General features: G+C 44.8%; 2 protein-coding genes across 3 annotated transcripts in view; one reads left to right on the top strand and one right to left on the bottom strand.

Moving 5' to 3' along the window:
- LOC126474763 (GTP-binding protein Rhes) overlaps positions 1–17,659 on the top strand; it is a 626,634-nt gene that overhangs the window by 208,822 nt on the left and 400,153 nt on the right. The window lies entirely within an intron of this gene.
- The window catches only part of LOC126473356 (calcium uptake protein 3, mitochondrial-like), a 588,948-nt gene that overhangs the window by 359,293 nt on the left and 211,996 nt on the right, over positions 1–17,659 (bottom strand). The window lies entirely within an intron of this gene.

The following is a 17,659-nucleotide window of genomic DNA, read 5'->3' as shown; positions in this document are numbered from 1 at the left end:
CGTCCTTCGGGCGCGTCATTCGCGCTAACCTGACGAATTAAAAAAAAAAAAAAAGCAGAAACATTAATGCGGAACCGATAAACGCTGGAAAAAAGTTTTTCCAGTTTTGGCAACCAGGTGCTTATCTGGCGCTGTGAATGCAAGAAAGACGGATAGAAATATTTCCATATGTACTGAGTTGGGACGAGACGAGCGCGGAAAAGGCCAAACAAGCGAGAAAGGCATAACGTTGACCTTATTGTTAACCACAGCTCACGTAATTTATTTAATATGAGCACCGGAGACGTCAACGAGATGCTGCATCTGCAAAACGACGTGGTCAGTTGCTCGCAATAGTTCCGGTGGAATCTGAGCGACGTGTTCCTGTATACTGGCCTTCACACCGGGTGCAGACCGAACGTGTCCCTGTTATACGCGTTCTTTTCCATATCTCCAGAACCAAAGGCCACATGGATTCAGATCAGGTGATTTTGCAGACCATGCATCTGGAAAACCCCTGCAGATAACACGTTCGCGGACGGTTGCATTAAGAATATCCTCCACTAGGGGAGCGACATGAGTTGTAGCCCCATCTTGCATGAAAGCAGTTGTTTCTACACAGTTGCGCTCTTCCAAAGCAGGAATCGCATGCTGTACAAGCACGTGAATCCACTCCACACAGTCACATACAGCGAGTGCAATGGTTCTTCGTTCACAGCACGCGGTTTAACAGTACCCAAAATTCGTCAGTTCTGTGTATTCACTGCACCCTGTGGTGTAAAATGAGCGTCCTCACTCCGTAAAATATTGCCCGGCCACATGCTCAGCTTGTATGCCTGCGAGAAACCGAAAAGCAAATTCAGAACTTTGCTGAGGACTATGCGGTTTCAGTTGCTGCGTTGTCTGGATCTTGTACGGGTACCAGTGTGATATACACTATGTGATCAAAAGTATCCGGACACCTGGCTGAAAATGACTTACAAGTTCGTGGCGCCTTCATCGGTAATGCTGGAACTCAATATGGTGTTGGCCCACCCTTAACTTTGATGGCAGCTTCCACTCTCGCACGCATACGTTCAATCAGGTGCTGGAAGTTTCCTTGGGGAATGGCAGCCCATTCTTCACGGAACGCTGCACTGAGGAGACATATCGATTTCGGACGGTGAGGCCTGGCACGAACTCGGCGTTCCCAAACATTCCAAAGGTGTTGTATAGGATTCGGGTCAGGACTCTGTACAGGCCGGTCCATTACAGGCATGTTATTGTCGTGTAACCACTCCGCCACAGGCCGTGCATTATGAACAGGTGTTCGATAGTGTTGAAAGACGCAATCGCCATACCCGAATTGCTCTTCAACAGTTGGAAGCAAGAAGGTGCTTAAAACATCAATGTAGGTGCGTAATGGGGCCCCTTAGGGATATGGTGGCTAAGGAGGGATAGAAATCCAGTGTGCACTCCGTGTGCATTCCGGGTGGAGTCATTCCTGATGTGGAAAGGGTCCTTCCGGATGCCATGAAGAGCACAGGGTGCAGCCAGCTGCAGGTGGTGGCACATGTCGGCACTAATGATGTGTGTGCTTTGGATCTGAGGAAATTCTCTCTGGATTCCAGCGGCTATCTGATTTGGTGAAGGCTGCCGGTCTTGCTTACGAGATGAAGGCAGAGTTCACCATCTGCAGCATCGTTGACAGAACCGACTGCGGACCTTTGGTGCAGAGCCGGGTGAAGGGCCTGAATCAGAGGCTCGGACGGTTTTGCGACCGTGTTGGCTGCAGATTCCTTGACTTGCGCCATAGGGTGGTGGGGTTTCGGGTTCCGCTGAATAGGTCAGGAGTTCACTACACTCAGCTGGCGGCTACACGGGTAGCGGAGGCTGTGTGGCGTGGACTGGGCGGTTTTTTAGGTTAGAAGGACTCGGGAAAGTACGGGGTGGACTACAATCTCAAGGGGTGCATGGCAAATATTGGACGTGCTTGGATCAAGGAACAGTCGGAATTGTAGTTGTAAATTGTTGTAGTTGTGCTGGGAAAGTCCCTGAGCTTCAAGCGCTAATAGAATGCACAGAAGCTGAAATCGTTATAGGCACAGAAAGCTGGCTAAAGCCTGAAATAATTTCTGCAGAAATTTTTACGAAGTCTCAGACGGTGTTCAGGAAAGATAGATTAGGCAGAATTGGTGGTGGAGTGTTTGTGTCCGTCAGTAGTGGTTTATCTTGTAGTGAAGTCGAAGTAGATACTCCGTGCGAATTGGTATGGGTGGAGGTTATACTTAACAGCCGAACTAAGTTAATAGTTGGCTCCTTCTACCGACCCCCAGACTCCGATGATATAGTTGCGGAACAGTTCAGAGAAAAATTTGAGTCTCGTAACAAATAAATACCCCACTCATACGGTTATGGTTGGTGGGGACTTCAACCTTCCCTCGATATGCTGGCAAAAATACTTGTTCAAAACCGGTGGTAGGCAGAAAACATCTTCCGAGATTGTCCTAAATGCTTTCCCCGAAAATTATTTCGAGCAGATAGTCCACGAACCCACGCCAATTGTAACTGGTTGCGAAAACACACTTGACCTCTTAGCCACAAACAATCCAGAGCTGATAGAGAGCATCATGACTGATACAGGGATTAGTGATCACAAGGTCGTTGTAGCTAGGCTCAATACCGTTTCTCCCAAATCCACCAGAAACAAATGCAAAATAATTTTATTTAAAAAAGCGGATAAATTGTCACTAGAAGCCTTCCTAAGAGACAATCTCCATTCCTTCCGAACTGACTATGCAAATGTAGACGAGATGTGGCTCAAATTCAAAGATATAGTAGCAACAGCAATTGAGAGATTCATACCTCATAAATTGGTAAGAGATGGAACTGATCCCCCGTGGTACACAAAACAGGTCCGAACTCTGTTGCAGAGGCAACGGAAAAAGCATGCGAAGTTCAGAAGAACGCGAAATCCCGAAGATTGGCTAAAATTTACAGACGCGTGAAATTTGGCACGGACTTCAATGCGAGATGCGTTTAATAGGTTCCACAACGAAACATTGTCTCGAAATTTCGTAGAAAATCCGAAGAAATTCTGGTCGTATGTAAAGTACACAAGCGGCAAGACGCAGTCAATACCTTCGCTGCACAGTGCCGATGGTACTGTTACCGACGACTGTGCCGCTAAAGCGGAGTTATTGAACGCAGTTTTCCGAAATTCCTTCACCAGGGAAGATGAATGGAATATTCCAGAATTTGAAACACGAACAGCTGCTAGCATGAGTTTCTTAGAAGTAGATACCTTAGGGGTTCCGAAGCAACTCAAATCGCTTGATACGGTCAAGTCTTCAGGTCCAGATTGTATGCCGATTAGGTTCCTTTCAGATTACGCTGATACAATAGCTCCCTACTTAGCACTCATATACAACCACTCACTCACCGATGGATCTGTACCTACAGATTGGAAAATTGCGCAGGTCGCACCAGTGTTTAAGAAGGGTAGTAGGAGTAATCCATCGAACTACAGACCTATATCATTGACGTCGGTTTGCAGTAGGGTTTTGGAGCATATACTGTATTCAAACATTATGAATCACCTCGAAGGGAACAATCTATTGATACGTAATCAGCATGGTTTCAGAAAACATCGTTCTTGTGCAACGCAGCTAGCCCTTTATTCGCACGAAGTAATGGCCGCTATCGACAGGGGATCTCAAGTTGATTCCGTATTTCTAGATTTCCGGAAAGCTTTTGACACCGTTCCTCACAAGCGACTTCTAATCAAGCTGCGGGCCTATGGGGTATCGTCTCAGTTGTGCGACTGGATTCGTGATTTCCTGTCAGGAAGGTCGCAGTTCGTAGTAATAGACGGCAAATCATCGAGTAAAACTGAAGTGATATCAGGTGTTCCCCAGGGAAGCGTCCTGGGACCTCTGCTGTTCCTGATCTATATAAATGACCTGGGTGAAAATCTGAGCAGTTCTCTTAGGTTGTTCGCAGATGATGGTGTAATTTACCGTCTAGTAAGGTCATCCGAAGACCAGTATCAGTTGCAAAGCGATTTAGAAAAGATTGCTGTATGGTGTGGCAGGTGGCAGTTGACGCTAAATAACGAAAAGTGTGAGTGATTCACATGAGTTCCAAAAGAAATCCGTTGGAATTCGATTACTCGATAAATAGTACAATTCTCAAGGCTGTCAATTCAACTAAGTACCTGGGTGTTAAAATTACGAACAACTTCAGTTGGAAAGACCACATAGATAATATTGTGGGGAAGACGAGCCAAAGGTTGCGATTCATTGGCAGGACACTTAAAAGATGCAACAAGTCCACTAAAGAGACAGCTTGCACTACACTCGTTCGTCCTCTGTTAGAATGTTGCTGCGCGGTGTGGGATCCTTACCAGGTGGGATTGACGGAGGACATCGAAAGGGTGCAAAAAAGGGCAGCTCGTTTTGTATTATCACGTAGTAGGGGAGAGAGTGTGGCAGATATGATACGCGAATTGGGATGGAAGTCATTACAGCAAAGACGTTTTTCGTCGCGGCGAGATCTATTTACGAAATTTCAGTCACCAACTTTCTCTTCCGAATGCGAAAATATTTTGTTGAGCCCAACCTACATAGGTAGGAATGATCATCAAAATAAAATAAGAGAAATCAGAGCTCGAACAGGAAGGTTTAGGTTTTCGTTTTTCCCGCGCGCTGTTCGGGAGTGGAATGGTAGAGAGATAGTATGATTGTGGTTCGACGAACCCTCTGCCAAGCACTTAAATGTGAATTGCAGAGTAGTCATGTAGATGTAGATGTAGATGTAGGCCTGTGCTGTGATAGTGCCACGCAAAACAACAAGGGGTGCAAGCCCCCACCATGAAAAACATGATTACACCATAACACCACCGCCTCGGAATTTTACTGTTGGCACTACACACCCTGGCAGATAAGACGTTCACCGGGCATTCGCCACACCCACATCCTGCCATCGGATCGTCACATTGTTTAACGTGATTCGTCACTCCACAAAACGTTTCTCCACGGTTCAATCGTCAAATGTTTACGCTCCTTACACCAAGCGAGGCGTCGTGTGGCATTTACCGGCTCGATGTGTGGCTTATGAGCAGCCACTCTATCATGAAATCCAAGTTTTCTCACCTTCGCCTAACTGTCATAGTACTTGCAGTGGATCCTGATACAATTTGTAATTCCTGAGTGATGGTCTGAATAAATGTCTGCCTATTACACATTACGACCTCCTTCAACTGTCGGCGCTCTCTGTCAGTCAACAGACGAGGTCGGCTTATACGCTTTTATACTGTACGCGTTCCTTCGCGTTTCATCTTCACTATCACACCGGAAACAGTGGACCTAGGGATGTTTAGGAGTGTGGAAATCTCGCGTACAGACGTATAACACAAGTGACAACCAATCACATGACCACGTTCGAAGTCCGTGAGTTCCGCGGAACGCCTCATTCTGTCCTCTCATGGTGTCTAATTACTACTGATGTCGGTGATATGGAGTACCTGGCAGCAGGTGGCAGCAAAATGCAACTTTTTTTTTTTGGGTGTTCGGGTACGTTTGATCACATAGTGTACATAATTCGATGTAATGTGCATCTCCGACGGAACACGAAATGCTGAAGATTGGCAGTCGCATTAAGTTATGAAATGCATTCGCAGATTGCGAATACGGCTGTACAACAGCTACGCAATTGACTAGTAAGAAACGATACTTTTTGTCAGACTGAGACTCGAACACGGATTTCCCTCTTTGTGCAAGGAGTCGCCTTAACAACTTGGTCTGGGTGGACGTCACGTGACACACCTTCAAGTTCATCGTTGAATATTTCACATTTTTTGTCCTACAGGGGGCAGCCAGCCCTCTGACCTAACACGCTACTCTACCGTGGCAGCTAACAGCCTTGGACATTCGAGCACGTCGCCACGACCACCCCGATCTTCCATACGTCTTAATGTCTACGCCCCGTAGTGCCTGCTCGCAAGTCATGTGATTCCACACAGGGAGAGAAATTGTTTTACTCGTTAGATGGCCTTGCTTTGGCAGTAAATAGAGCAGGGCAGTATCTACTCCCTGCAGCACAAATTTTTATATGTTACTGGTAAATCGCATAGCTGTTGTACAGTTCTATTCGCAGTTTCCGAATGTATTTCATAATTTAATACGGCTGCGAATCGTCAGCGGAGTCTGTTCCTTCGTATGCATGGATGTCTGAAGGAACATTGCATCGAACCGTACAGACACTGTAAAACACTGCCCTGCTGTATTTCATGCCAAAGCAAGGAAATCTGACGCGTAATATAATGTCGTTCCCTCTTTGGGAAGCGCACGATTTGTGTTCAAGTACTGCGGAACATAGACATTAGGGCATATGAAACTTTGGATCCGTCCTGGAGGTGTGCTTGAAGGGCTGGCACGGTAGCTCAGCGTGTTCAGTCAGAGGGTTAGCTGCTCTCTGTAATAAAAAAAACTGAGTGAACGGATCAACGAAGAACCTAAACTGGTGTCACGAACAATATGGAACAAAATGAGATCAGCAATAAATAAAGAGGTAGCGCTATCCTCTGTAATAAGAACAGTGAGAAAAGGAACCAACGATAAACTTGAACGGGTGTCAAGTGACGTCTACCCAGACCAAATGCAACGAAAGAAATGGGGAAAAAAAGGTGGGGTTAAAATGACCGCTCCCGTAGGACGGTAGAGGCGGGTTCGAATCCTGGTCTGGTACAAATTTTTATCTCTCACTAGTAAATACTATAGCTACTCTACAATCGTATTCACAGCTGACAAATGCATCTAATAATAATTTCAAACTTTTTAAAAACTTTTTCTTGCTATAACCCCACAAAATAATGAAAGGAAAACGTTTATCGCTTACTAAATGATCTTTACTCATATGGTAAAGGTTCAACACAGTCATGACGTTGTAAATTATTATTTCCTTACTGCTAACTCTATTTACTACCCATTTTGCAGACAATATCCTCATATACCTCTGAAGATCCTTACAAAATTGTATCATTGTATGACACATGGTTTAGGAGAAGAATTGGCTTTTCAGAAAAATATAAATAGTTCTCGACATGGATTGTATGAATGTTTACAGAATTTAAGAAAAAAATCTTTGCTGTAAGGTATCAGACGTCTGAAGCTGATCTAAAGTGGGAGTTGGATTCTTCGAAGAATCGGGTGTGGGTTTTACTGGTATCAGATAAAACAGGATTCATATTTTATTTCAAGGGTTGCCTCTATTTATAACATTGTTTGTGTGTGTGTGTGTGTGTGTGTGTGTGTGTGTGTGTGTGTGTGTGTGTGTGTGTGTGAATTGCTAAGGGACCAAACTGCTAAAGCCACCGGTCCCTAGTCTCACACTCTACTTAAACTAACTTAGACTAACGTACGCTAAGGACAACACAACACCAATGCCATAGGGAGGGCTCGAAGCTCCGACAGGGGCAGCCGCACGAACCGTGGAAAGACGCCTAAGGACCGAGAGGCTACCCCGCCAGGCTTATAACATTGTTTGCCAGTCTAATTTCCACTGCTCACTGTAAGACACTTTCCCGATAGTGAGACGCAAGAGCAACTATCTCTGTCTCACCATACACCATTCTGTTGCCTCGGGTAGAGAGAGCTTCTCCTGTCGCCTCCACAAACAGATGAATCCGTCGTGATGCTGCACCCGGAACAGGGACTGGATTTTTGTTTCAAGGTGCATTATGACTGCTAGGGCCTGCCATCTTAATAATTTATGCAGATCGTAGCGCTCCTCTAAGACCTCGTAGCCCGCACGCACGGACTCCACAGCGCAACAGGATACCAACACCACCAAGGGAAGAGGAGTTTTTACTCTACTAAGACAAGGGCTCCTTTGGAAAAACGACGTGGAATCACTCCACTCTCTAGAGTTGTCGCAGGCACAACTCTTCAGCTGCCACGCCAAGGGATGCCGCAGAAATGGTCGGTCTACGGACGGCCTGTGGTGCTCTGGATACTGTTCGCGTTTATAACTTCCTCGCAGCAAACGAAGCTGCCGCCCGCTCGGACCCTGATGGGCCAATCGGGACCAAGCAGCCACCGTGTCGTTCTCATTTGGATGCGGTGTAGCGGGTCGTGACGTCAGCACACCGCCCTCCCGGTTGTTGCCGGCTTTCTTGAGTTTGGAACGACTACATCTACATCTACATATACCTAGCAACTCTGCAAATCGCACTTAAGTGTCTGACAGAGGGTTCATCTGACCACCTTCACAATAACTCTCTATTATTCCAATCTCGAACAGTGCGCGGAAGAAACGAAGACATATATGTTTCCGTGCGAGCTCTGATTTCCCTTATTTTATGATGATCGGTTTTTCCAACGTAGGTCGGCGTCAACAAAATGTTTTCGCATTCGTAGGAGAAAACTGGTGATGTAAATTTTGTGAGAATATCCCGCAGCAACTAGAAACACCTTTCTTTTAATGATGTCAACCTCAAATCCTGTATCATTTCAGTGACACACTCTCCCCAATTTCGCTATAGTACAAAACATACTGCTCTTCTTTGAACTTTTTCGATGTACTCCGTCATTCCTATCTGTTAAGCATCCCACACCGCGCAGCGGTATTCCAAAAGAGGACCGACAAGCGTAGTGTAGGCAGTCTCTTCAGTAGATCTGTTACATTTTCTAAGTGTTCTGCGAATAAATCGCAGTCTTTTTGTTTGCCTTTCCCATAACGTTATCTGTGTGTTCATTACAAATGGACTTGTTCGTAATTGTAATTCCCAGGTACTTAGTTTAGATTTGATTGATTTATCGCGTCACCGAAGTCTAACGGATTCTTTTAGCACTCATATGGATGACCTCACACTTTTCATTATTTAGGGTGAACTGCCAATTTTCGTGCCATACAGTTTTTGTTTCTAAATAGATTTGTAATTTATTTTGATCTTCTGATCACAACGACAGCATCATCTGCAAATAACCTAAGACGGCTGCTCAGATTGTCTCCTAAGTCAGTGCGTATAACACTATCTTCGGGAACGCCAGAAATCGCTTCTGTTTTATTCGATGGCTTTCCGTCCATTACTACGAACTGTGACCTCTCTGACAGGAAACCACGAATCCAATCACATATTTGGGAAGATATTCCATTAGCACGCGGTTTCACTCCATGTCGGCTGTGTGGTACAGTGTCAATCGCCTTCTGGAAGTCTAGATACACGGAATCAATTTGCAAGCCTTGTCAATAGCGCTCAGCACTTCGTGTGTGTAAAGAGCTAGTTGTCTTTCACAAGAACGATGATTTCTAAATCCTTCTTGACTACGTGTCAAATCTCAGCCAAGTAGCTCCTCAACTGGCATCACGAAGTTGAGTGCATCCCGCAGCAGTCATCCCCGCACCCATCAGGGAAAAATCCCTGGCAGTACCGGGAATCGAACCGGGATCTTCCGCTTAGCAGTCACACACGCTGTCCAATCTACGTAAGCGGACTTTGTTGCAGCAAGCAGGGCCATTTCGTGACTCAGTGTGTGTTACGTGCATGTAGGATCCTGAAGGGCAGAGCGAACAGTTATATCTGTCCACTCAGACCGTAGTCGCGTGGGGTCGTTGAGATCCAACACGGCGTTCAGCACGGCATTTCTGAACTTGTCGATTTCATATTCGCCTGACAGCCGTAGGATTCCGTCCAACGCGAGCAGCAATATCGGGAAACTATAAACTGTTTCCATAGACCACTCTCTTGCTGCTGTTGAATTCAGCGTATCGGGAAAAGCACGAAGCATAGCATGATCTTCCCAAAAGCAATATACAAACGCGATTTCTGAAACTGTTACCGAATTGGGTGGTCTCAGGGGACCCTTTGCTGTTTTACTCACGCATGCGTCCATGCCGAAACCCCCTCCTGGTTGTCACGCCACATGAGGGCACGAAACAGAAAGGCTGAAAATGCATAAGCACTCCCTGCTGCTTCAAATTACGTTCAGATTTCGTCCAGTGGTTGTGTTCCAAACTGTACACAGGAGCAAAAATTGTGGTCGTACTGAGCTCCAGACAAGTGCAATCACGTTCACAGGGGATGCGCCCCATAGTGTCCTTAGAGAAGGGTTGAAACGTCCAGGGGTATCAGGGATGTCAAATATTGTCAAGACCGTAGTCCTGTTGCTCATTCCACTGCGAACTGTCGTTTTCGGCCGTGAAATGCGAGGGAATCAACGCCCCAAGGAAAGGGGTGGTTTCATTGAGGCCCTTTATGCTTCTCCCTGAGGTCTTTTCGTGTCAATACTGAGCTGTGCAATCTTTCCTTATACACGATGCTTCAGAATTTCTAGTACAGGCTTCTAGGATTTCCAAAGGGGACTTAGTAGGTAAAGTTATGAAATTAAACCCGAGTCCGGAAATGAACCGCTTGAACGTAAAATAATTTTGACGATCGGGTCATTTTCAAATCTCTTGCTCTACGGTGTGCACAAAGCGCAGACAATAAGCTATGACCTGCGTGATCTCTAGGAGCCCATGGCATGGGCAATGAATGGACTACTCGCCGTCGGATTCTCTTCTACGTTACGAGGGATGTCCTCTTGTGGGCCACCACAGTCCCCTCCCCCCCTCCCTCCCCCCCCCCCCCCCCAGCTTCTAACGTATCCGGGTGGTTACAATTAAAGTAAAGCTACTCACGGAGGTCCAGTGTGGCCTGTAATCGTGGTATGGCAGCGAAACTTGGTAGATACGCCAACGCGTGAATGCGGAACCGGTTTATGCCGGGCAAAAACTAATCCCAATGTTGGCCACCAGGTGCAAACTGGGCGCTGCGCACAGTTTGTATGACGCTGTGACACCCACGCTGTCATTTTACAAGCCACAACATGAGTGGACAGTATGGCTGTCGAGAAGGGAGACTGTGCGCTGTTAGTGAAACAGTTTAATGAGAACAGCAACAATTACAGTGCTGCATTGAGAGATTATCGCCGACTGAAATGTGTGAGCACAGACCCAATCTAAATCAAGTGGTTTAAAGAAGATGATCATGAAGTTCGAATATAGGCCTGAGCTTGGTGCAGCATCTGGAAGAGGAAGGCGTTCTATCACAGCGGAGGTTAACCATGAGGTTACTGTGATAATTGACCACGCAGCACGTGCCCTGGGTAGTGCTGTGCTCGTGCAGTACCACGCGAATTGTCCATCCATGGTCAACAGCTCGGGAAGTTTTTCAATGTATTTTACACTGGCAGACGTGCAATATGCAGACGGTGCAGCTGATGTCTCATGATCCGCAGCAACGTTCTGAATTTGCTCTTCGGTTTCTGGCACAGTTCGAAGTTGATGCGCCGGCCGCGGTGGTCTCGCGGTTCTAGGCCCGCAGTCCGGAACCGTGAGACTGCTACGGTCGCAGGTTCGAATCCTGCCTCGGGCATGGATGTGTGTGATGTCCTTAGGTTAGTTAGGTTTCAGTAGTTCTAAGTTCTAGGGGACTGATGACCACAGCTGTTAAGTCCCATAGTGCTCAGAGCCATTTGAACCATTTTGAAGTTGATGCCATGTGGCCGGGCAATATTCTACGTAGTGACGGAAGACACAAAGCTGCCGTGTTTGGTATACTGTTTGACCGCGTGTTGTGCACGAATAGCGACTGTGATTGTGTGGTGTGGATTCATAAGCAGTTTTATTCTTGATCCGTTATTTGAACAGAATACACACAGAAGGCATGTCAGATGTACCGTAACGTCTGCATGTCATCGAGTTTTCCTTGTACAGCATGTGATTCCTGCTCTGGAAGAGCGCAACTGTGTAGAAACAACTGTTTTCATGCAAAATGAGGCAACACCTCACGTCGCTCGGCCACTGAGAGATCCTCTTAATGCAACCTTACACGAACGTGTTATCTTCTACACCTACATTTATACTCCGCAAGCCGCCTAACGTTGTGTGGCGGAGGGCACTTTACGTGCCACTGTCATTGCCTCCATTTCCTGTTCCAGTCACGTATGGTTCGCGGGAAGAACGACTGCCGGATAGCCTCCGTGCGCGCTCGAATGTCTCTAATTTTACATTCGTGATCTCCTCGGGAGGTATAAGTAGGGGGAAGCAATACATTCGATACCTCATCCAGGAAGGCACCCTCTCAAAACCTGGACAGCAAACTACACCGCGATGCAGAGCGCCTCTCTTGCAGAGTCTGCCACTTGAGTTTGTTAAACATCTTCGTAACGCTATCACGCTTATCAAATAACCCTGTGACGAAACGCGCCGCTCTTCTTTGGATCTTCTCTATCTCCTCTGTCAACCCGACCTGGTACGGATCCCACACTGATGAGCAATACTCAAGTATAGGTCGAACGAGTGTTTTATAAGCCACCTCCTTTGTTGATAGGCTACATTTTCTAAGGACTCTCCCAATGAATCTCAACCTGGCACCAGCCTTACAAACAATTCATTTTATATGATCATTCCACTTCAAATCGTTCCGTGCGCATACTCCTAGATATTTTAAAGAAGTAACTGCTACCAGTGTTTGTTCGGCTATCATATAATCATACAATAAAGGATCCTTCTTTCTATGTACTCGCAATAAATTACATTTGTCTAAGTTAAGGGTCAGTTGCCACTCCCTGTACCAAGTGCCTATCCGCTGCAGATCTTCCTGCATTTCGCTGCAATTTTCTAATGCTGCAACTTCTCTGTATACTATAGCATCATCCGCGAAAAGCCGCATGGAACTTCCGACGCTATCTACTAGGTCATTTATGTATATTGTGAAAAGCAATGTTCCCATAACACTCCCCTGTGGTACGCCAGAGGTTACTTTAACGTCTGTAGACGTCTCTCCATTGAGAACAACATGCTGTGTTCTGTTTGCTAAAAACACTTCAATCCAGCCACACAGCTGGTCTGATATTCCGTAGGCTCTTACTTTGTTTATCAGGCGACAGTGCGGAACTTTATCGAAGTCAAGGAAAATGGCATCTACCTGGGAGCCTGTATCTAATATTTTCTGGGTCTCATGAACGAATAAATCGAGTTGGGTCTCACACAATCACTGTTTCCGAAATCCATGTTGATTCCTACAGAGTAGATTCTGTGTTTCCAGAAATGACATGATACGCGAGCGAAAACATGTTCGATCGATGTCAGAGATATAGGCCTATAGTATTGCGCATCTGCTCGATGACCCTTCTTGAAAACTGGGACTACCTGTGCTCTTTTCCAATCATTTGGAACCTTCCGTTCCTCTAGAGACTTGCGGTACACGGCTATTAGAAGGCGGCAAGCTTTTTCGCGTTTTTCAGAGGTTTTCCAGATACATGGCCTACAAGATCACTTGACATGAATCCATATGACTTTTGGCTCTGGAGATATCGAAAAGAGTGCGTTTACCACAGATACTTTCGGTCTCTGCATGGTCTGAGGGCAGTATACAGGAACACATTGCTCAGATTCCTCCGTCGTTTTACGGATGCAGCATCTCGTCCACGCCTCCGGTGGTCATACTGAACAAATTGTGTAAATGGCGGTTAATAATAAAATCAACATTATGAATTTCTCACTTGTTTGACCTTGTCTGAGCATGGTTCAAATGGCTCTAAGCACTATGGGACTTAATATCTAAGGTCATCAGTCATCCAGACTTAGAACTACTAAAACAACCTAAGGACATCACACACATCCATGCCCGAGGTAGGTTTCGAACCTGCGACCGTAGCAGCAGCGCGGTTCCGGACTGAAGCGCCTAGAACCTCTCGACCACAGCGGCCGGCTATCTGAGCATGTCCTGCTCCTAATGCACTACATATGGAAACATCTCTACTTACTCCTTGCATTCACAGCTCCAGATTTGCACCTGGTGGCCAAAATTGGAATAAATTTTTTGCAGCTTAAATTTGCCCCGTAGTAACGCATGAGAATATCTATCAAGTTTCGCTACGATGCGATAATTGCAGCCCGCACTGGATCTCTGTGAGTACCTGTACTTTAATTTCAACCACCTAGTCCAGTTTCAATCAACCCTTATTGTAGTCGCACAAAAATGTTATTTGATGCCTTAATCCGAACTGGGACCGACGACGGCGCCCTCTTCTAAGTTTGTGTGCGGAAGAGTTGAAAGTTGATCTTCGCACTTATTTAATATTCAAAAGGTACATTTCCGTATAGTATTCGCTGATTACAATTTCATCTTTTAAAGTCCCCTCTATAGCTCCTATGAGCTTGTAACAAAAACTGTGGAAAACGCTGTATACTGTATCTAGGTGGCCTTACACCACTAACTTCGTGTGTTTGCTGTGAAATTGTAATCATTTGCATATCCAAGCATGTAGTACAGTTCATGCCAATTTGACCCATGTTGCAGGCTGCAGTTTCAATGGCCAGTAGTGCATTTCAAGTTGGTATTGCAGGCACCACATGTGAACAAATTCAGAGGGCTTGGCCGGTGTGGCCGAGCGGTTCTAGGCGCTACAGTCTGGAACCGCGCGACCGCTACGGTCGCAGGTTCGAATCCTGCCTCGGGCATGGGTGTGTGTGATGTCCTTAGGTTAGTTAGGTTTCAGTAGTTCTAAGTTCTAGGGGACTGATGACCTCATAAGTTAAGTCCCATAGTGCTCAGAGCCATTTGAACCATTTGAATGTCAGAGGGCTTCGTGAGAACTACACACATGAAGTGCACTTGATATGCTCGCAAGAGCTTCATACATCCGTCTTTGAGCTGATGAAACGATCAGGCATCTACACTGAATTGACAAAAGTCATGGGATACCTCCAAATATCGTATCGGACATCCTTATGTCCGGCATAGTGCAGTAACTGGACAAGTCGTTGGAAGTTCCATTCAGAAATACTGAACGATGATGCCGTCCATAACTACGAAAGTGTTCCCAGTGCAGGATTTTTCGATGGGATGCATGTCGGGCGACCTGATTGATTGTTCGCTCGGATCGTCCAGAATGTTCTTCAAATCGCGAACAACTGCGGCCCGGTGACATGACATAGTTGTTTTGGAATGGTTGCGTCCACGAATGGTTGCAAATGGTCTCCAAGTAGCCGAACATAACCATCTCCAGTCAATGGGTTGTATGAATAAAAACGAGAACATTCTCCAGAGTTGATACTCAGAGCAAAAGAACATTCTCAAAGAAAGTTCTCACTTTCGTATGAATAAAAACTAGGAAGCATAATCTCTGACCCTGGAGTACTTTCTCTCTACTTCCCCTCCTTGCTGAGTAAGTTCTCAGCAAAGATATTAAAATCCAACATCTTTGGTTCTCACTCACTCTCAGTTTGTTTCGTTAGCGACTTTGCGCGTGTGTTGTGTTAGCGAAAGTTTTCTGAAGTTATTTCTGTGCCGAAATGGAAGACTCAGAATTAGCGTTTGTTAACATTATTAAAGATTACCCCGCAATTATCAGCAAATCACAAACTCCGGCCGCAAGAAGAGAGAAAGCGGATTGTCTTAAAGAAGTTCAACACCGTTATATGGTTAATTTCGGGAAAGAAATAACGGACGTGCAGATAATGAAGAAGCTGCACAATATGAAATCCCGTATCAAGGCGAAAACAGATGTGAATAAGACGGGAAACATCAAGATTTCACTGAAAAATTGGGAGCAGATATTTTTAAAGTTTTTGGACGGAGATGACTGCAACCCAACTATCCACAGAGTTCCTGGTAAGTCCCATACTTTTCGATTTTTTAATTACGCGCTTAATGCTTTGAAATTGTGATTCAGACAAATACGCATTTTTAACATGTGAAAATGAAACAATGTTTGGTAAATTTCGTTTACTACATCACCACTTTTCAGTGAAAGTATCACAGTGTACTATGCATGAAATTGGACGAACCTCCCCCCACATTTTTGCGTAAATCTGTTTGGTATATTTACTAACTAGAAACTGAATCCTGACATACTACTATTACTTTTTTTTTTTAATTTTCATTAGGAGCTTGTGCAGTAGGTGGTGGTTCCACCTCTATCATCCCATCACCAAGCAATTCGGAGGTAGCTGACACAGAGTGCATGTATGAACAAGAGTCAATTTTGCAGCTACCACTAATTCTTCCAGCCGACCATATGGACCTCGTGGGCCCCGAAGTCGTCGTACCTTCACAATCGCCTGCTTCGGGGCATGAGAGTGAGCTTAAACGTCGGCGATTAAGCATGGAAACGGATGAGACACGTAATTTGTCTACACCAGAGCTGCAAAGGCTGGTCCTATTGTATCAATTGGACATACTCAAACGCAAGCAGCAGAAATTGATGCGCGAAGAAGACAAACAATGAAACAAATTTTCTGTAGTGTCTTATTTACATAACGAATTTTATTAATAAAAACATCTTTTTAAAGTGAATTTTCATTTTCATTCCTCATTCACCAAATTCCATATCCTCTTACAAAAATTATTCAGTACAAATGTCTTTACAACGAAACAATAAGAGTAATATAATCCAATCTGAAATGTTAACAATAGTGTATGCACTTATATTGTTGAGTCTGGCCAGTATCTTCACATCATTGAAACAATTTCTGGTAAAGTAAAGCAAAAAGAGTAACTTGTTTGTATTTTAAATGCTGAGGGTTAGACAGTTGTGCACTTATTCACTGTAACACCTGGCAAATACCTTCACCACATCCTTGAAATAGTTTCTGGTAAAGTAAAGCAAAAAGAGTAACTTGTTTGTATTTTAAATGCTGCAGGTTAGACAGTTGTGCACTTATTCACTGTAGCACCTGGGAAATAACTTCACCACATCCTTGAAACAATTTCTGGTAATGTAAAGCAAAAAGAGTAATATGTTTTACTGTAGCATCTGGCAAATACCTTCGCCACTAATTTTTGGTACAGTAAAGCAAAAAGAGTAAGTTGTTTGTATTTTAAATGCTGCAGGTTAGACAGTTGTGCACTTGTTCACTGTAGCACCTGGGAAATATCTTCACCACATCCTTGAAACAGTTTCTGGTAAAGTAAAGCAAAAAGAGTAAGTTGTTTGTATTTTAAATGCTGCAGGTTAGACAGTTGTGCACTTATTCACTGTAGCACCTGGGAAATACCTTCACCACATCCTTGAAACAGTTTCTGGTAAAGTAAAGCAAAAAGAGTAAGTTGTTTGTATTTTAAATGCTGCAGGTTAGACAGTTGTGCACTTATTCACTGTAGCACCTGGGAAATACCTTCACCACATCCTTGAAACAGTTTCTGGTAAAGTAAAGCAAAAAGAGTAAGTTGTTTGTATTTTAAATGCTGCAGGTTAGACAGTTGTGCACTTATTCACTGTAGCACCTGGGAAATACCTTCACCACATCCTTGAAACAGTTTCTGGTAAAGTAAAGCAAAAGGAGTAAGTTGTTTGTATTTTAAATGCTGCAGGTTAGACAGTTGTGCACTTATTCACTGTAGCACCTGGGAAATATCTTCACGACATCCTTGAAACAGTTTCTGGTAAAGTAAAGCAAAAAGAGTAAGTTGTTTGTATTTTAAATGCTGCAGGTTAGACAGTTGTGCACTTATTCACTGTAGCACCTGGGAAATATCTTCGCCACATCCTTGAAACAGTTTCTGGTAAAGTAAAGCAAAAATAGTAAATTGCTTGTATTTTAAATGCTGCAGGTTAGACAGTTGTGCACTTATTCACTGTAGCACCTGGGAAATACACTCCTGGAAATTGAAATAAGAACACCGTGAATTCATTGTCCCAGGAAGGGGAAA

The sequence above is a fragment of the Schistocerca serialis genome, chromosome 4 (assembly GCF_023864345.2).
Source record: "Schistocerca serialis cubense isolate TAMUIC-IGC-003099 chromosome 4, iqSchSeri2.2, whole genome shotgun sequence".
Classification (NCBI taxonomy): domain Eukaryota; kingdom Metazoa; phylum Arthropoda; class Insecta; order Orthoptera; family Acrididae; genus Schistocerca; species Schistocerca serialis.
Note: the sequence above shows the minus strand (reverse complement) of the source record. Positions and strands in the feature narration are given on the sequence as shown.